Source organism: Eucyclogobius newberryi, unplaced genomic scaffold (assembly GCF_026437365.1).
Source record: "Eucyclogobius newberryi isolate DKJ021-1_F unplaced genomic scaffold, fEucNew1.0.hap1 SCAF_11, whole genome shotgun sequence".
Classification (NCBI taxonomy): Eukaryota; Metazoa; Chordata; class Actinopteri; order Gobiiformes; family Gobiidae; genus Eucyclogobius; species Eucyclogobius newberryi.
The window spans coordinates 14063242-14084908 of record NW_027315735.1 but is presented as its reverse complement, the minus strand read 5'-3'; the positions used below and the strand labels follow the sequence as shown (position 1 = coordinate 14084908).

The 21667-nt window shown below is 42.5% G+C and overlaps 1 pseudogene; it reads right to left on the bottom strand.

Moving 5' to 3' along the window:
• Window positions 1–5793: 5793 nt before the first annotated feature.
• On the bottom strand, window positions 5794–7917 carry LOC140348555 (uncharacterized; annotated as a pseudogene).
• Window positions 7918–21667: the final 13750 nt, after the last annotated feature.

Here is a 21667-nt window from a genome sequence, read left to right as displayed (position 1 = left end):
GGAAAACCACAAAATCTCTCAAATTACCACATTTTTATGTTTTACACTTTAACGAAGTCCTCCTAGTGCGTTTTGCCCACCAACCTCAAAATCGGTGTACGTCCTCTAGACATGTGGGGCATCTAAAGTTATCCAAATTTTAAGGATAACTTTTACGGTCTCTGTGCGACGGAGCCGCAAACGTTTCCCAGAATTCTGACTATTTGGCCTTCAGAGTGGCCTATAAACAATAGAGCTTTTCCAAATGACATGATATTTTGAACAAAATTCTAATTTGCCATCCTGATCATAAAAGTATGAGAGCCAAAGTCATATTTTGTACGGCGTAACCGTAGCGTTGACCGAAACATCCCACGTTATCCTTATGGGAAAATCGTAGAATCGCTCAAATCACCACATTTTTACGCTTCACACTTTAACAAACTCCTCCTAGGGCGATAGCCCGATCAAGTTCATATTTGGAGAATATCATCTACACAAGCGAGGCATCAAAACTTACCCATATTTTGATTCTAAGTGCTACGGTCTCTGTGTGGCGGACCCGCAAATATATGTCAGAAATGGGAAAACAGCGAAATCTCAAAAATGACCACATTTTTACGCTTCACACTTTAACGAACTCCTCCTAGGCCGATTGCCCGATCAAGCTCATATTTGGGGAAAATCATCTACACAAACGGGGCATCAAAAGTTATCCATATTTTGATTTTAAGTGGTACGGTCTCTGTGCCGTGGAGCTGCAAATATACTGTCACAAATGGGAAAAATGCCAAATCCTTGAAATGTTCACATTTACGCTTCACACTTTAACAAACTCCTCCGTGGGCAATAGCCCGATCAAGCTTTACTTTGGGAAAAATCATCTACACAAGCGCGGCATCAAAAGTTATCCATATTTTTATTCCAAGTGCTACGGTCTCTGTGCGGCGGCGCAGCAAATTTGACTGACACTTGTGTTCATTTGCACTGGATTGGCCATGTCCAATGTGTCGCCGTCTGTCAAGTTCTTTTTTTATTCAACACACAATAAGGGCGCCATCTTTATCAAGTCGAAAGCGCAGAGTCGGAAGGCCGGCGGCCCGCGAGGGCCGTTGGATGCCGCTTGCGGCTTTAATATTGTTTTTGTTACTTCAAATGTTTTCACATAAAACTACAGCTAACAGACCAAATGTTATGAATATCCTTGTAAATTTAGAACTTTTTTTCTGGCTTCGAATGTAATCTGATGTAATTATGACTTTAATGTCAATGTTATGACTTTAATCTTTTAGTGCCCGCATTTTTTTAGATTCGGGTTTGCAATTATACTCCATGGTACACAGTGGAAATGCACCAAGTGTTTCCCCCAGGATTTCAGAAGGGTTTAGTGAGATTTAAAAAACAGGGCAAACCTCCCTACAGAAAGGGCACATAGCTACTTCTTAAGAGGCACACAAACAAGTAAAGAATACTTTATCAACAACATATTTATTTACAAGCTAGATTTGTGGTGGGTAATGCAACAAGTCAATAAAAGGTATTTATATTTCAATTATTGATAAGTGCCGTTAATTTGGTGATGCTACATCCAATAATAATAAAGTTATTGAAGAGTGATATCCATAATTCATCATATTTAATCATAAAACATGTAGTAGGCTTCTGCTGGGTAAAATAAAGGTTGTAGTAGATAGACAGTCATTATTAATAAGTGCTGTGATTTTAGGGGCCCTACAAAAGATAAAGTAATTGAAGATTAATTTCAATATTAAATCACATTCCATAAATAACACAAATTATGTTTCATATGGACAAATAAATGTTACCGTGGGGTCCATCATGGTGTTTTTATTGTATTATTTAAATTCTGTAGATTAATTAGGGCAGTGTCGACCGCGTTAAAGTAGTCCGCCTTTAAGGAGTCGATGGTAATGTGGCCTGCACGAGAAAATCTGTTTTCCTCCTTATTAGGCCCGAGCGCCACAAGCTGGCGAGAGGCCTATTAATCTCGTAAGGCCGTGCGAAGCACGGCTGCGAAAGTGCGCACAAAGCGCTCGCCCACTTCCAAACACTCACTAACGCACTCCTTCACTCATGCACGCCCCGTGCATACTAATTAGTAGTAGGAAAATGGAACATTACCGTTGTAAACGGGCGAAGCCCGTGCAAAAGTGCGCACTAAACGAGCACTCTTCTTCTTCTTCTTCTTCTTCTTCTTCTTCCGCCCTATTTTTCACCCAGTGAACATTGACGAAAAGTCACAAAAATTTGCACACCTCTAAAAATCGTGCCTCTCTACATTCTGGCTATCTCCCTTTTCTAAAATTTAAAAAATTGGCGCGTCAGGGCCCCCAAATGTACCAAAAATGCATTAAGATAGAAAATGACCCAAAAAAAAATCTTATCGTAGAATCATGAAATTTGGCGCAGAGGTAGATGGTGACAAGAGAAGTAAAAAATATTATCACGGCAACGCCGTCCGCCCAACCAAATGTTGGCCATATTGGTTCAAAAATGGCTAATTATGACTTGGGAGTTTTTCCAAACGTCTTACTTTTACAAACTCCTCCCAGGGCGTTGGCCCTAAAAAGCTGAAATTTGGTGAAACTGCTACTGAGGAGTGGGACATCAAAAGTTATCCAAATTACATTGATACCTCTCACGGTCTCTGTGCGGCGAAGCCGCAAACTGTAGCTAGAATTTCAGAAATCTCCCATATTTAAAATTTCTGCCGTTTGCGCAAATAAAGTCTGAATTGCGTCAAATTAGAATCAGTTGTTAAACTCTTTGCCCTAAACCTACTTGAAGTGAAATAAATTAATTTGGCGCCACAGCGCCCCCTACAGATTTTATATGGAGGTTAAATGTTTAGTTTTGCGAAATTATATGAAATTTGACACACAACTCAATTTTGGCATCCCCATCAAAAAAGTCAATGAGACCCATGTCATAATTGTTATGGCGTTGCCGTAACGATGACCGCAACCTTTCATGTTATTCCAATGGGGAAATTGCCAGAACATGTTTACGCGTTAGCCCTATTAACCTGAAATTTGGTGAGACTCATCTTCAGGGGTAAAAGTTAGACACATTTTTATTCAAAGAGTCACGGTGTCTGTGCGGCAAAGCACATTTTGCCAAGAATTCAAAATAAAATTGCTTTTTGATGGTAAAACAAAGGGGAGAAGATGTGACAGCGTCACAGATTCAGCAGTAGGCGTAATAAAAGGACAAGGACTCCTCTTGCGGCGTGGCGAGGGCCGATCATTGCCGCTTGCGGCTATATTTTGATTTTATTATTGCAGTACTGATGCATCGTTTACCCTAGGAGTAAAAATATGACATCAATGATTTAAAAAAAACGTCCATACAGTATATGTAATAGGCACATTTGGACACTGTTTAACAAAGAATTACACTTAACATGAATATGAACTTTATTTTTCAAACTTTGATTTCAGTCTCAATGTTTTGTTTAGTCCTTAAACTCAAACACCACTGCCGTTGTTTTTACGATTACTGTAATTAACAAGCAAAATGCGCAACAGCTTTCTCGTGCGGGCCACATTATCGTCACCTTTTAAAAGACGGGCCACTTTACCGCGGTCTGTGATGCGGCTTTTGATTGATTCAGGAAAAGGGCGTATTGGCCAGCCACGCTAAATAGGGCTGCGGGAAACACAGTGCACACCTATGAAGAAAATCTAAGCCCGCTCCATAATTTAAAATTCGCACTTATTTTCCTCACTGTATACACCTGCTCATTTGTAGAATGGAATTGATCAATCTTTTTGTGCGTGCAGTTTTTAAAAATCTGTCAAAGGCACGCAATGTAAATCAAGTCTGAAAATCCCTTTGACTAAAAGTTTGTAAAAACGTCAAGCTGTAAATTGCGCAGTTCTAGATAAGCTCTAGATATAGAAAAAATTATACTCAATTGTATTTGTATTAGAAAGCCATATTATGTCTTTAAATAATGATTATATTAAGTCAAGCAGGTTGCAGACCCCAAATAATAAAATCAACATAGTCCCCCTGTGTCTAAAGCTAAAATTGTCCAGTGGCATTAAAATGTCTTGAATTGGATGTACATATTGCTATACCTCATGTATTTCTTTTGTTTTTATCTTTTTTGATACACACCTTTCCCATCCAAATATTGTGCGCATGATGGCAGTGGCCAAGGTGGGCCAAACATTTCTGATAGCAACTGAATATGTGTGCATGGCGCCACATTGTGGGACGCCATCCACAGGGAGGAATGTCCAGTAAAGGTATTTTGTCCTAATTTAAATTGTTTATGTAAAAGGTATTATAAAGTTCTATTATAGATTTTTTTTTTTAGGAAATTATGTATGTTTTTTGGGGGGGAAATCCAAAAGTGTGTTCAAAGTTTTAAGTTGACAGCTTATAACTACATGCAATAGATGTTAAAGTGTTTCCTCGTGACTTCCGGCGCTGGCGTCTGCCGGCTGCCTGTTGCAACGCCCTCTCTCTCTCTCTTTCATACTTTCTGTGCTTTTTTATTGTATTTTTGTAAATATTTTTGTACTTTTACGGACAGGGCTCGCAGACACGCGCTGGACCCGCTTTGATTCAAAGTTGCATGCTATCCCGGCTGATATGCGACGGAAAACACTGAGGAGTCGGCGAGCGGGATGCAAACTCCGGGAAAAGCATGGATGCTACAGACCGGTAATCTCCGTCATAGTTACGGGAAACATTAGGTCTTTGCAGAATAAGACGACCAAACTAGTTCTGCCAACATATACCCAGTTACCTGCCCCACCAGAGACAATAAAACACTGGACTTGTTCTTTGCCAAGACCAAGTAGGCTTATTCCTCCGCCCCCCTCCCTCCCCTGGGCAGCTTGGACCACAACCTTGTACATCTGCGGCCTACGTATCGTGCACAGGCAGCCTGTGGTGCCCCGTGTGGTGAGGAGGTGGTCTGCTGAGAGCGAGGAGGCTCTGAGGGACTGCTTCAGCACCACTGTCTGGACAGGTGTGTGAAAGCATTTGGTTGGAGAAAATATGCTTTTTTAACCTGTGTCACCTAAATGGCAATGTGTGGTTTTTTTTTTTTTTAGGCAGGAGGAGAAAGTGGTCCAGGGAGCCAGACAACAGCTACGAGAAGGATTTGCTGACGGCGCTTCTGAGTAGACCTCCTCAAACTCAAACTCCTTCTCGTGTACCATCTCCAGATGAAAGCTTCTTCATGGGTCTACTTCCTCTCATGGAGAAGTGTCCTCCTGAGCAAAAGGAGCTATTGAAAATGAGAATTTACAAAATGTGCTACAATTGTAGTTCTTTTGTTTTAAATCTGGAGACATTGGAGCATGTCAATTAGCTGGCATCTTCTGCGCGAGAGGAAAGGCTTTTAGTATATAGTTTATTTGTATAATAAACTTACATTTCATATTTCAAAACATGTGTAGTGTTTGCACCTTTTCCGTATTTCATATTGCTCCCATCATAATCCTGTCTGGACGTTCTTTTTAAATATATACGTTTATATGAAGTTCTAAAACTCGGTCTGAAGGTATGGCATTTGTTGACCGTTGGAAATATCAATGTCTATTTAAAGATGTCCCAAAATCTAAGATCATACACAAAAACAACCAAGGACAAGAACTGAGAAGCTAATCACTGTTTATTTATTGAACTACAAAACAATAGTACAACTGTACAACAGACTGTAGATAAATTTACCTAAAAGGACGGTTTGATTATTTAAATGTCCGTTAGGCTCTTTATTGTGTAGTGGGTGGCTCTTAAAAGAGCCGTTGTGGGTCAGTCCTGTGGCGGACATGACTATTCTGTTGGCTGCCATGGCACTGCTCCCTCTTCATTAAAATGGGCCTTAAACACATCCCTCACCCTCAGGGCCTCTTGGGATGCGTTGTTTGCCCCGATCGGTCCCACACCTGGAAGTGGCTCCTCCTGTGCTCCAGCTCCCCACGCTCCAGGCACATGCTCCGGCGCTGTGGCTCGCATGAAGTTGTGGAGGAGACAAGTCGCCTTCACACACTTTGCTACAACTTCAGAGTGGACTTCCAGGCGCCGCAGAAACATCCTCCACTGTGAGGTCCAGATCCCAAAGGCGTCTTCAACCACCAGCCGTGCCCGAGAGAGGTGGTAGTTGAAGACCCGCTCTTCAATGGGGAGGCGCCCACGTCCAGGGAAGGGTCTCATGAGATGTCTTTGCAGCGGGAAGGCTTCATCCGCTACAAAAACATGGGGCTGTAGGCTTCAGCTCCGGGCAGCTGGAGAGTGCCTTCATGCAGGGCCTGACCAAATGCGGAGTTGGCCAAGGTCCCCCCCATCACTCGTCCTCCCGTATCCCCCCACATCGATAACCCGGAACCGATACAGAGCATCGACCACAGCAAGGAGAACCAGCGAGTGATCCTCCTTGTAGTTGAAGAAGCTGGATCCTGAGTTGGGAGGGGCCTTCAGCCGGACATGTTTCCCGTCAATAGCTCCACAGCAGAGAGGGTAGTTCCACCGCTCCTTGAACTCTGCTGCAATGCACCTCCAGTCCTCTGTGTGGGCACAGCCATAAATTCGCCCACAAGACAGTCCCAGATGGCAGCTGCTACATCGGGGACAATGGAGGCGACTGGACACACCAACCCTGAAGCTGCTGGCAATTGTCCTGTAGGAGTCTCCAGTGGCAAGATATCTGGATCAAAAAACAAACATACAAATAACTACATAGCCTAAATACAGTTTACTTGTACTTTTATCAAATCTATCAAGAACATGCATCAAGAACAAGACTTTTTAATAACTATTACAGGACTATTTACACTGATTACTTTTATTACCTATATATGTTTAACAATACACTTTGTTATTATTACATCTAATGAATTACTGACCGAAGACAGATGGACAGGCGCTCAGCAGCTGGAATCGAGCGTCTGTAGTTGGTGTCCTGGTATGTTATCTTCGCACCAATGCGGGACAACAGGTCGTCAAACTGGGGCCGGGACAGACAAAAATAGAGCTGAAAGCACTGTTCGTCGAGACGCAGCTCTTGAAGAAAATGGTAGTATTCGCCAAACTCAGATCACCTCTGCAGTATCTGGTGTACCCAGGCACGTCGCCGCCGTGCCCAGTGCCTCCGTGTGAGGGTTTTGAAAACCAAAAATGCAAAAAACAACACACTCTCGATATCCGCCATTTTACACAATGAAAGGCCACACCGACAACAACTCCACTGCTCATGCGACAACACCTCCACTGCGCATGTGCGCAGACAGCTCGAACGCGCGTCCGGTGCGTAAACCTTTCAAATGTACACGCGCTCAATTTCTGCGTCGGGCGCGATTCGGCCGCAGCGGTCTGTACGAGGCTTTAAGATGTAGGGGATATAACAAAACATTTTAAAAGACCTGTCTTTAAAAATGCTGTCTGAGACATTTTACGTTCGAAAAAGAGGACACAGAGGAAGGAAAATCAATTATACCTTTGATTTACCACCTTCTCCTCAATAGCACAGAAACTCAATTTGGGTTTTAAAGAGAATTATACATGAGTTCATCAGAACACAAGGTCTCCTGCCGAAGAGTAGAGTGGTTTCCGCATACAGGAAGAACTATGGTTTGAAACAGTATCTAGTCAGGTCGTTAGTGGAAAAAGTCTGCAGATCCCGCACATCATGAGAAATGTCCTCATGCCTCATTGGACTAATCTCAAATTGGTTAAAAGTCATAGCAATGGGACTAGTTTCCCATCAGTACGGTGTACATTTTAGGACATTGTCATTCATCGTTGTCACTTGTCGTTTTTCGTCAGTCATCGTCTTCACTTGTCGTATCGTTGTCACTTGTCGTTCGTACTTTGTCGTTCTCAGTTGTCCTTTGTCGTTCGTACTTTGTCATGTCGTTCTCACTTGTCGTTTGGAGCGTTATGGCTACCAACTGTAGCCATAATGGCCCGTTCAGACCGGTGCGGCAAAAGCGTCCAGTTTACATTCAAAGTCTATGTAAACGCGCGTCGAGCACCTCCTGCGTTTTTGCGGCGCGGCTTCCGCTTATTTGCGGCGCGATTCGCCGAGGTGCGCGGCGAGGCGGGCGCGCTTTTGCGTTTTCCGCTCGAGACGCTTTGACGGGCGTATAAGCATCAATGCATCAAAACGGTTCGCCGCAAATAAGTTCAGAATTTTGAGCTTTTCTGCGGCGCGGCGGGACACCAGCCAATCAGAGATGACGCTCCGGTGATGTACGTACACATTTCACCTGAGAAGAACCGGCACCACAACAATGGCAGACGATTATATATATATATATATATATATATATATATATATATATATATATATATATATATTTACTGTTCTATTTTTCCACAAAATAAATTATTTTATATTATAAATGTGTGTTCTGTTACATGCATCTTGTTCATATATATAATACTGGGGAGTCTGTGGGAAATTCAGTGGCTATTTAAAGATGTACTTATTTAATTTACCACAATTCAAGATCATAAACAAAAACAAACAAGGACAAGATGAGATAATCCTTTATTAGTCCGCACAGTGGGGACATTTCAGTGTTACAACGCACAAGTAGGTGCAGAAGTAAAGAGAACAGAGAACTTAAGAGCTGAGAAGCTTCTCACTATTTTATTCATTTAACTTTATCTCATTCTGTGTAAACAAGATGACATTTGGGCTCAATCTTGAGTGAGCATGTGGTCTTTGCTATAAATATGAAAATCCCTATATCAAAAACACTTCTGTGTTGTGGACATCCAGTCCTCTGTGTTGTGGACGTCCAGTCCTCTGTGTTGTGGACGTCCAGTCCTCTGTGTTGTGGACGTCCAGTCCAGTCCTCTGTTGTGGACGTCCAGTCCAGTCCAGTCCTCTGTTGTGGACGTCCAGTCCAGTCCTCTGTTGTGGACGTCCAGTCCTCTGTTGTGGACCTGAAGCTGCTGGTGATTGTCCTGTAGAAACAACATATTAATGCTATGAAAACTATGTTTAATTTTTACTATCTATGTACTTTTCATTGGTTTTATACACAACCACAAGCAGATACACAGCACACACACAGCACACACACAGCACACACACAGCACACACACTTTATTATTGCGCTCAGACATGAATATTTCTGTACTGACCTGATGGACAGGCGTCTGTAGTTGTTGTTGTCCTGGTACATGTCCGCTCACCAATGCGGGAAACAAGTCAGGACCCGGGACAAACGAAACTACAGCTGTGAGCGATGTTTATCCAGTCTTGAAGCAAATGATGTTATTGACTCAACTCGGATCACTGGTGGATCCAGACACGCCGCCGAGCGTCTCCGTTTTTGGGCTTTGAAGAGCAAATACGCAAAAGGCACTTTTTCAACTTTGATCCGCCATTAGAGAAGCCAGACTGACAACACCTCCACTGCGCATGCGCACGCGGCAAACGCGCGTCTGCTTACTATATTTCGGCTCTGCTCCGCTGCGTCGAGAACGCGGCGTATTTGCGTTTTTCTTCATGCGTACTTGCGTCCAACTTCGCCATAACGCGCGAATAGGCGTTTGCGGTTTGAACGGGCCATAACGCTCCTTCAGGTTCATGTTGGACTTTAGCTCCTCCACAACATGCGAAGCCGTCATCGTTTTTCCGGTAGCTTACAGACAAACGTGTGCTCGGGCTTTATGCTTTTCAAAGCATCCAGGTGCTCCTTGTTCATCAACTTCCTGGCCAGTTCCTGCGCTCGTTTACAGTCATATGGAACTTTCCCAGTGAACAGTTCCAGGAAGGTTATTCCCATAGACCAAATGTCACTTCTGAGGTTTGCCTCCTCATACTGAAGTTGACACTCCGGCGCCATGTATAAAAAAGTCCCCCCTAATCGCACAAATCGCTTTGACATGACCACCGTGTCCTTTAAATTTGCCATGCCCTAGTCAGCCACAAATGCTTTTTTGCTTGCTTTTTCCACCTGCAATAAAGACAGGTTATAGTTTAAAATCAGTTTAAATTTAATTTTAAATGAACAATTCTATGATAGAGTCATAGAAATTTAGACTGCACTTTAAGTAACTACACTTCTGCGTCATGCGATGACTAAAGATTGTATTTTACTTTAAGGGCAGCAAAGATGATTTTGGCAGTATTTAGTCTTTAGTCTTTGATTAGAACACAGTTGCTAAGGCATCTTCTGGGACATTTTGCTCCTACCACATAGTTGCAAATTCTTGATTAAGATAGGTTTATGTCAGATGCATCTATGAGAGTCTGCAACTAATGTGAAACATGTGTATAATAATACAATATAATTTTTCGGCAGAGCAAAATAGAAGATGAAAAAGGTATCGTGACAGGGTTAAGAAATCGTGATTGAACCAACTTGTGTTGCGGACACAAAAATGTGTATACCACCTACCATTATGTTAGCCGGCTTAAGATCCTGGTGGACCACTTTATTGGAGGTGAATGTACTCCACCGCCATGGCGATGTCTAGAGCCACAGACAGGTGGTCCCCATCATCAAGCTGTGTAGAAAGAAAGATTACCATCTATTTATACATGTATATGCGTACAACTCCAAATGGGAATAAGTAGCACAAAACTACTTATCAAGTTGAAATTATATATATATATATATATATATATATATATATATATATATATATATATATATATATATATATATATATATATATATATATATATATATATATATATATATATATATATATATATATATATATCGCATATCACTGCATCATACACCAGGAAGAACTATGTGGCAAAGTCCCGAAGATGGACCATGTAATGAGCACTATAACGCAAACCGTAAACTTTATCCGAAGTACAGGTTTAAATCACCGGCAATTTCAGTACTTTCTACAGGAGGTGGATTCAGAGTTTGTCGACATTCCTTATCACACAGAGGTGCGTTGGCTAAGTCGGGGAAAAGTTGTCATTTGAGCTCAGCATCGAAATCTGTCAGTTCATGGACATTTCATGGACAGCAAAATGTTAGTTGGCGTTTCTGGCTGACATAACAGCTAATCTCAATGCCTTAAACCTCTAGCTCCAGGGACGTGACCTCATGATCACTGACATGTACTTGAAGGCATTTCAAGTGAAGCTGCTTTTATGGGAGACACAAATGCACCAGTGCAACTTGCCCCACTTTCCCTGTTGCCAAGTAATGTTGAACCAAGTCGGCACAACGGTGTTCCCAAATATGCACTTTGCTGATAAACTGAGCGCACTGCAGAGTTCGCACGGCGCTTTGACGACTTTGAAAAACAAAATAAGAATTTCGAGTTGCTTCGCAACCCATTTGCCGTCGACGTGGAAACTGCATCTGTGGAGATTCAGATGGAGCTGATTGAGCTGCAGTGTAATGGGACACTAAAGGCGAAGCTGGAGGCCCCCAGAGTTTATTCACTCCATTACCACAGCAATGCCCCAGCTCCGTCTACGTGCGGCTCGAACCTTCTGCATGTTGGTAGCACATATCTGTGTGAGAAGCTGATGTGATGAGGACTAACAAAACTGCTCACAGGAGTCGTCTCACTGATGAGCACCTGCAGTCCATCTTGAGAATCTCCACAACACGGGACCTCACACCAAACATGGACAAACTCATTGCCAAAAAAGCGAGAGCAAAGAAAACGGAATGTTTTGATTCGTTGTTATTGCTGAAAAGCACACATTTTATTCATATTTCCAGGTTCGGCTTTTATTTATTTTTTCAGGCGTCTTTTGCAGCATGTTCATATTTCTAATTTGTATACATTTTGACAGGATATATTTTATGGAGAGCAAGATATTTTAAGTTATTTAAAGTTTAAGTTTATTTGTTCCAGAACATTCCTGTCATTTTTTATTCATGTGTTAAAAAAAACATTTTGTTTTTGTGTCTTCAATAAATGTTTATTCCGTTTGGCCCGCGACCTAAAGTGTGTTTTGAATTTTGGCCCCCTGTGCAATCGAGTTTGATACCCCTGATTTAAATACTTAGTTGAAATGGCTTTGTCCATGGCTTTCACACAGATAACCAGAATTCAAATGCAACAAAGATAAAACATAATGTGTCTTTTAAACAGGAAAGCCTTAAACATGACAAAGAAGGCAGGTAAATAACTTCTTTATTGACGGAACAGAAATATCTTCTGTAACATGATTTTATTTAACATTAATTTCTATTTAATTTACATTATTTGGGGTTTGTTTATATTGTGTTGCACTCATTTTATTTTGGGTACATTTAGTAATTTCGCCTGCTGCATTTGTATATTTAGTTGGTTCCTACCCAACTTGTTTCTGTACAACCCATTTGTTTGACCCACAGGAAGTTGAATTGAAAAGCACATGCAAATAAAGAGAGACACGGCTAAACACAGTGCTGCCGAGTGGGTGTATTTTAGCAAGGAAAACAACAGAAAACATATCACATCGTTAATCTCAACTGTAACCCGCCACGCCCACAGCTTCAGAGACTGGGGAGATCAAGAAAACTGGGGGAAATCTCTAAATAGAAATACAGATGATAAGTAACGGAGAATCCAATTCCAAATACAAGGCAGCCGATTTGATATAAATGCAGTGCTTGTGTCTGTCTTGACTAGTCAATAATCTATCAGAGGCTGAAGGAACAGAGGAGCATATATAAGTGACCCTGAGAGGATGAGGGGATGAGAGGCAGCTGTGGAGAGCCGGGAAACAAGAGAGGAAGCAAAGGATGGACTGGATCTGGCTGAAAAACGGAACTGGACTGAGGATAGACAAAAGGCAAAGGCAGAACTGTGACAATGGCGTCTCCAGACTGCGCTCTTCGTCAGTGGCTCGTGGTCACAGCAGCCAGTTGTCCATGTGTGGTCATTGTGGACATGATGTAGTACACTGTGCCACATTATCTGTAAAGTAAAGTCATTGTTATATTGTGGATGATAAGAAACACATTTATTTATATCCACATATTGTACATTGAGTTGCTCCTGGTTTCAGCTTGTTAACAGTAATGCCAGAAATGATTCACCACATCTTAAGAGTCACCTTTCAAGTGCAAATATTCTACATCAAATAAGAAGAAAGAACCAAAAGGACAAAATGGAAATGTGACATGAGTGGAAGATAGCAGTTCTAAAATAGTGGAACCAACAACGCCACCCAGGGAATGGGGCCCAGGGACCACAAATTAAACTACAGATTTAAGGCTGCGCTAGGTCTGGACAATAAGAGAGGTGGATTTATTACAAAGTACATTTGTTTAATTTAAATATTTCAAAAGTTAAAATAGACATAGTTAAAGAGGTTAAAAATACAAGTTAGACAAATTCAGTGAATGGGACGAGCACACATGTAAATCAAACAAAATGAATTAAACAAAATTCAAACAAAGCAACAAAATAGATGACAAAACACATGCAACACACACAGGCGGGACTTACCCAGATGTAAGTGGAGACACACAGCAGTGTTGAAAGTGCGTTGTGCCTATGCCCATGCATTTATAAACAGTCTAATTTGAATTACTAAAAAGGTGGTTAACAAGAACAAGTAGATGTTTTAATTTTAATAGTGGACAAAACAACGGCCTCCCCACAGGAGGTGGCAGCCTGAAGGGCGGCCGAGCGTCTCGTGCCTAGGAATGACACACGGGCGTTACTGAAAGCAGTGCATAGGCGACGGTGAAGACTTGGCTTACCTGTCGAGCAGAGGAGCGCGCACCCACGGGCAGCAAAAAGGGGACGAGTATCAGAATGTATAATGAGCCGCGGCCCATAGACCAACGCGCCAGCGGGACAACGTGCATACTCACCCGAAGAGAGCCCCAAGACCACACAAGCCCAAGGCACACACCCTCCCGACACGGAGGGGAACGGGCGCAGTAGCGCCAGGTGGGTACAGCCCTGAACAGGAGATGGAGTGAAACTAGGGCAAAAACTTAAACAATGCGCGAGAAACCGTGGAGACCAATTTGATTAAAAACTGTCAACGCGTACACAAGATGGGAAATGTCTGCCCAAATCTGCTCCAGCTGTGGCACCACGCTGCCACCGCAAAGCCCACTTGAGACACAGGTGGGTGTGCACGCGCGCGCTGCGCATACCTGCATTTGAGGGTAGCGTGCACGCCGCCCCCAAAGAACCTTAAAGGTGCCACCCACCTTGACATGTCACAGAAAGATGGAATAACTTGCGTCTCTGAGCGGTGGCTGCCCACGAGTCCGAAGGCTCACTGGTCCGAAGGTTCACTAGTCCGAAAATTTAGAAATTTTAAAGGTTCACTAGTCCGAAGGTTCACGGGTCCGAAATTTACCCAAAATTTTAAGGTTCACAAATCCGAAGGTTCGCTAGTCCGAAGGTGTGTGTCCGCGCAGCGGGCTCTCCTCGCCTCCCTTTGCCCTACACACTGGCTTTTAAGACTTTTCTAGTGTTGATGCACTTTTTATGATTAAACTCAAATATTTTCCATAACCGACTTGTTTCTGTGCATAGCCTGAGCTCCTTATCGTATTATTCATGAATGAATTAACTCAAATAGCCCAGCCGTTTCGGCCGCGCGCCGCGGCTCTGTAGACACTCCCGTCTTGGCGAGCTGAATTTCCTTTTTGACTAACAATCCTACGGTGATCGGATCACGCGTATTTCTATACTTATAATCAAATGAAGGCATAGAGTGGAGGATTCGATATGTTCCCTTGTTATTTTCACATACACAGTACAACTTGGGGTGCCTCCTGTGAGCAGCTGGTACATTAAACGTGACGAGCCCCAGTGCGTGTCTTCGTGCTTCGTGCGCATTTTACAGACTGACTACATCCCGATGCCGTCTGCGCCTTCACTTTAGCCTATGAGGAACTTTCGGACTAGTGAACCTTCGGACCAGTGAACCTTCGGACTAGCGAACCTTCAGACTCGTGGGGGGTAACCCTCTGAGCTTCCTCCCTAGCTTTTTAAAGACATTCCAAACATCCAAGGAACGTCTTACATTTTCCCCACGCACAGGATCTAAAACAAACCCACAAACACATTTTCTATTATTGTACTTTCTCCCATTGGACATTATTCTGCGTGTACTAATTGTGACTGGCCATACGTAAAACCGCAACAAGTCGGCACAGACGAAACCGTGCAAAACAGCTTTTTATTTCCAAATTAGTGATTTTTGTTTTTTTGCAGAATGTGCAAGTTGAAGTCACATAGAAGCCACTCCATGTTCCAGATAACAGTATTGGTTGTAATAATAATAACTTTTATTTATATAGCGCTTTTCAGTGACCCAAAGACGCTGACGTTGTCTTAAAAGTATACATTAAGCTGTTAAAGTTGGATAGTTTTCGGGTCTTTTCCGTGCTCCCCTGGGGGTGTTACCTACTTATATGAACTGCAGCTGCTCAGTGTTGTTATTTTTTCAACCAATGACCTGCAAAGCACATGGCTACACATGCAGCAGCATCAGCAGCAGCTACGCAGCAGCTATGCGTTCTCCTCGGGAGACACATTCGTTTCACTCATTTCTCTAGACTTTCTCCAGAGCTTATGATTCTACCACTACTACATCCACCAAATGCCTCAGACGAAATTAAAGTGCCCCCGGTCCTCATGGTGTGAGTAGTCACAAGATACATTGCAATCCCTGCTACATGCTAAAATTAATGACATGCACACAATCTCCCTGATAGCCGCAAGCTGGTCGGGCACAATTAGCCATGATCTTTGGTAGTTGAGGACTGTGTGTTCCGTGTCCTTCGTGAGGATGTTACAGCTGGGCAGCACAAGAAGTCTGTAAAGGTTTACACTGTAAAGAATTCCCTTGTTCAAAAAAAACAGAAAGAACTGGCAGTATAGTTGCCATTTTTTAACCGTTAATTTATCAGGGCATTACTGTTGCAAATTTAACAGCTTGTTACTGTTCATGAAATAACATTATGTCATTGTGATTTCATTGATTTTATTTTAATACCCCGTTAAATCTAATTTCAAAAACAGTATAATGTTTTTCCCCCCCTATAAAATTTTTGCATTATTAGGCCCGAGCCCCAGCAGGGCGGAGGGCCTATTGCTCCCGCAACGCTGCCGAAGGCAGCGTTGCAACTGTCTTACCAAACATGCGGGCGCAGCCCGCATGTTTGGTGCCCCGTCGCCCCTGGCAAGTACAGTGAACTAGCCCATGCCGAAGGCATGGATCATGCATACTTACTCCTGCTATGACAGAAATAGTCAACAATTAGTGAATGGGCGTAGCCCATTCACTAATTGTTGACAACAGCAGCGCGAAGCGCTGCATTCCTCCAAAAACCCTCCTGGCATCGTCCCGTACGCGAGAATCCATGCCGCAGGCATGGGCCATGCTTGTATCTGCTCAAATCAATGGAAGTCTATGGGGAGTGGGCGGGGCATCTCGACGGAATAGGGACTGACGAGCGCGTAAGCGCTCGTAATGATGATTCCACCCCATGGCGGCATCGGGAAGGCTTAGAGCTTTCAAACGATGTATAATTTGTTGTTATAGTGAAAACGGCTATATTGTTTTTGCTAAAAATATTATTAGGCCCGAGCCCCAGCAGGGCGGAGGGCCTATTGCTCCCGCAATGCTGCCGAAGGCAGCATTGCAACTGTCTGACCAAACATGCGGGCGCAGCCCGCATGTTTGGTACCCCGTCGCCCCTGGCAAGTACAGTGAACTAGCCCATGCCGAAGGCATGGATCATGCATACTTACTCCTGCTATGACAGAAATAGTCAACAATTAGTGAATGGGCGTAGCCCATTCACTAATTGTTGACAACAGCAGCGCGAAGCGCTGCATTCCTCCAAAAACCCTCCTGGCATCGTCCCGTACGCGAGAATCCATGCCGCAGGCATGGGCCATGCTTGTATCTGCTCAAATCAATGGAAGTCTATGGGGAGAGGGCGGGGCATCCCGACGGAATAGGGACTGACGAGCGCGTAAGCGCTCGTAATGATGATTCCACCCCATGGCGGCATCGGGAAGGCTTAGAGCTTTCAAACGATGTATAATTTGTTGTTATAGTGAAAACGGCTATATTGTTTTTGCTAAAAATATTATTATTATTATTTTTCTTGTTCTTCTTCAGCGCTTTGATCTCTAATTTGACCCCCTGAACATGCTCAAAAACTCACCAAACTTTGCCCAAAATTCAGAATCGGCGAAAAATTTTATTTTTTCTGGGCCATTTTTTTTTCCGTTAAAAAATGGCGCGACAGCGCCACCGACAAAAGTCAAAATACATTGCGCCTATGGGAGACGCCCCGAGGTCAACTTTGGCGTAAAGCTACGAAATTCGGAACACGCATTCCTCTCGTGAGGACAAAAAAAAAAAATCATTGTAGCCACGCCCCCAGACTTACCCTATGGCCGCCATCTTCCTTTGAAAATGAAAACACGCTGTGTTAGCCATTTTGTTCACGTCAAACTTTGACGAACTCCTCCTAGGGCGTTTTGCCCACCAACTTCAAAATCGGCGTACGTCCTCTGGACAAGTGGGGCATCTAAAGTTATCCAATTTTTTGAGATACCTTTTACGGTCTGTGTGCGGCGCAGCCGCAAAGTTGGACAACTTATTTTGGAATATTGCAGATCTAAAAATTGCTCCCATTTGATCAAAACCAGTCCGATTAGGACCAAATTTGAATCAGTTGTTAAACTTTCTAGTTTGGACCAGTTTAGGCTGACAAAATTGAAATGGCCGCGATAGCGCCCCCTACAGAGTGACCTTTAAATTAACATTGAAGGTCAAAAATTAGTTTTACCAAAATTGTCTAAACTTTACCCAAAATTCTATTTTGCCGTCCCGATCACAAAAGCCAATCACAAAAATGCCAAAATTTTTAGGCGTAGTCGTAGCGATGACAGAAACCTCCCATGTTATCCCTATGGGAAAACCACAAAATCTCTCAAATTACCACATTTTTATGTTTTACACTTTAACGAAGTCCTCCTAGTGCGTTTTGCCCACCAACCTCTAAATCGCTGTACGTCCTCTAGACAAGTGGTGCATCTAAAGTTATCCAAATTTTAAGGATAACTTTTACGGTCTCTGTGCGACGGAGCCGCAAACGTTTCCCAGAATTCTGACTATTTGGCCTTCAGAGTGGCCTATAAACAATAGAGTTTTTCCAAATGACATGATATTTTGAACAAAATTCTAATTTGCCATCCTGATCATAAAAGTATGAGAGCCAAAGTCATATTTTGTACGGCGTAACCGTAGTGATGACAGAAATATCCCATGTTATCCTTATGGGAAAATCGCAGAATCGCTCAAATCACCACATTTTTACGCTTCACACTTTAATGAACTCCTCCTAGTGCGATTGTCCGATCAAGTTCATATTTGGAGAATATCATCTACACAAGCGGGGCATCAAAACTTGTCCATATTTTGATTCTAAGTGCTACGGTCTCTGTGTGGCGGACCCGCAAATTTATGTCAGAAATGGGAAAACAGCGAAATCTCTAAAATGACCACATTTTTACGCTTCACACTTTAACGAACTCCTCCTAGGGCAATAGCTCGATCAAGCTCATATTTGGGGAGAATCATCTACACAAGCGGGGCATCAAAAGTTAGTCATATTTTGATTTTAAGTGGTACGGTCTTTGTGCCGTGGAGCTGCAAATATACTGTCACAAATGGGAAAACCGCCAAATCCTTGAAATGTTCACATTTACGCTTCACACTTTAACAAACTCCTCCCTGGGCAATAGCTCGATCAAGCTTTACTTTGGGAAATATCATCTACACAAGCGGGGCAGCAAAAGTTATCCATATTTTTATTCCAAGTGCTACGGTCTCTGTGCGGCGGCGCAGCAAATTTGACTGACACTTGTGTTGATTTGCACTGGATTGGCCATGTCCAATGTGTCGCCGTCTGTCAAGTTCTTTTTTAATTCAACACAATAAGGGCGCCATCTTTATCAAGTCGAAAGCGCAGAGTCGGAAGGCCGGCGGCCTGCGAGGGCCGTTGGATGCCGCTTGCGGCTTTAATTATTATTATTTTTCTTGTTCTTCTTCAGCGCTTTGAACTCTAATTTGACCCCCTGAACATGCTCAAAAACTCACCAAACTTTGCCCAAAATTAAAAATCGGCGAAAAATTTTGTTTTTTCTGGGCCATTTTTTTTTTCGTTAAAAAATGGCGCGACAGCGCCACCGACAAAAGTCAAAATACATTGCGCCTATGGGAGACGCCCCGAGGTCAACTTTGTCGTAAAGCTACGAAATTCGGGACACGCATTCCTCTCGTGAGGACAAAAAAAAAAAATCATTGTGGCCACGCCCCCAGACTTACCCTATGGCTGCCATCTTCCTTTGAAAATGAAAACACGCTGTGTTAGCCATTTTGTTCACGTCAAACTTTGACGAACTCCTCCTAGGGCGTTTTGCCCACCGACTTCAAAATCGGCGTACGTCCTCTGGACAAGTGGGGCATCTAAAGTTATTCAATTTTTTGAGATACCTTTTACGGTCTGTGTGCGGCGCAGCCGCAAAGTTGGACAACTTATTTTGGAATATTGCAGATCTAAAAATTGCTCCCATTTGATCAAAAAGAGTCCGATTAGGACCAAATTTGAATCAGTTCTTAAACTTTCTAGTTTGGACCAGTTTATGATGACAAAATTGAAATGGGCGCGATAGCGCCCCCTACAGAGTGACCTTTAAATTAACATTGAAGGTCAAAAATTAGTTTTACCAAAATTGTCTAAACTTTACCCAAAATTCTATTTTGCCGTCCCGATCACAAAAGCCAATCACAAAAATGCCTTATTTTTTACGGCGTAGTCGTAGCGATGACAGAAACCTTCCATGTTATCCCTATGGGAAAACCACCAAATCTCTCAAATTACCACATTTTTATGTTTTACACTTTAACGAAGTCCTCCTAGTGCGTTTTGCCCACCAACCTCAAAATCGGTGTACGTCCGCTAGACAAGTAGTGCATCTAAAGTTATCCAAATTTTAAGGATAACTTTTACGGTCTCTGTGCGACGGAGCCGCAAACGTTTCCCAGAATTCTGACTATTTGGCCTTCAGAGTGGCCTATAAACAATAGAGTTTTTCCAAATGACATGACATTTTGCACACAATTCTCATTTGCCATCCCCAAAATAAAAGTATGGGAGCCAAAGTCATATTTTGTACAGCGTAGCCGTAGCGATGACAGAAAAATCCCATGTTATCCCTATGGGGAAACCGCAAAATCTCTCAAATGACCACATTTTTACACTTCACACTTTTAACGAACTCCTCCTAGGGCGAAAGCCCGATCAAGTTCATATTTGGGGAGAATCATCTACACAAGCGTGGCATCAAAAGTGATCCATATTTTGATTTTAAGTACTAGGGCCTCTGTGCGGTAGAGCCGCAAATATATGTCACAAATGGGAAAAACGCCAAATCCTTGAAATGTTCACATTTACGCTTCACACTTTAACAAACTCCTCTGTGGGCAATAGCCAGATCAAGCTCATATTTGGGGAAAATCATCTACACAAGCGGAGCATCAAAGTTATCCATATTTTGATTCTAAGTGCTACGGTCTCTGTTTGGTGGAGCCGCAAATATACTGTCACAAATGGGAAAAACGCCAAATCCTTGAAATGTTCACATTTACGCTTCACACTGAAACAAACTCCCCGTGGGCCATAGCCCGATCAAGCTTAACTTTGGGAAGTATAATCTACACAAGCGGGGCATCAAAATGTATCCATAATTTTATTCTAAGTCTTACGGACTCTGTGCGGCTTTTCCTAGAATTTGGACTATTTGGCTTTCAGAGTGGCCAATAGAGTTTTTCCAAAAGACATGACATTTTGCACAAAATTCAGAAACAATCTCTTCATCCACTGCAACAGATGGTTTGCTGTCAACCTTTGACAGACAGACAGATAAAGTAATGACAGCAACTCTAAAACCTACTGTTCATTCATCTGGCTCACTTTTGCTGAAAATTCACTAAATGGGTCAATCTTTTTTTCCAGGAGCACGAGTCTTGAGAACTTAAGACTTAACTGGGCAAAATGATGACCATCTTGTGTTAGGGAAATAGAATGCTGTAGCTTTCTTGTCTATGTCCAAAGAGCGGGAAAATTGTGTTTTTCCTGGCCAAGTGACAGTAAGGTGATTTCACATTTATTATCCAAACCAGTGCAGTTGTCCTGCATCTTCAGCATCAGGAACCAAACACATGAGCTGTGAGGGTCAGGGAAAACAACAAATGCATTCAAGATTGTGTTTTGCTTGAGAAATGTCTAGTCATTTGTGCACAAAATAGAAAAACAGAAGGTAACTCGCTTCGTCCACTTTTACCCAATAACTTAAAATGAGGAGTAAGCTACATAATGCACAAGTTTTCCTTTTTCCAACTTCAATCTGGTAAGATCAGGATAAGAGGCTTTCACATTGTGAATCACTTCACCTTTTGTAGTTGAATTGGATAGTAAAGGACCAAAGTTTAATTAGACTTTTAGTTCAACTTCTTTTACTGGTAGTAATATATATTATAGTAGTATATACACATTTGTAACTCTAACAATATGTTACATTGGCACTGAAAGAAAAGGAGACAAAGAACTTGATACTGGCCTTTTATTAACAACTTGATGCATAGTGGTAATATAAATCAATACATTGATACTTTGAAAAAAATACATTGTTGGGAAGGTTAAAGAAAAGGAAAACAAATGGGCAATGT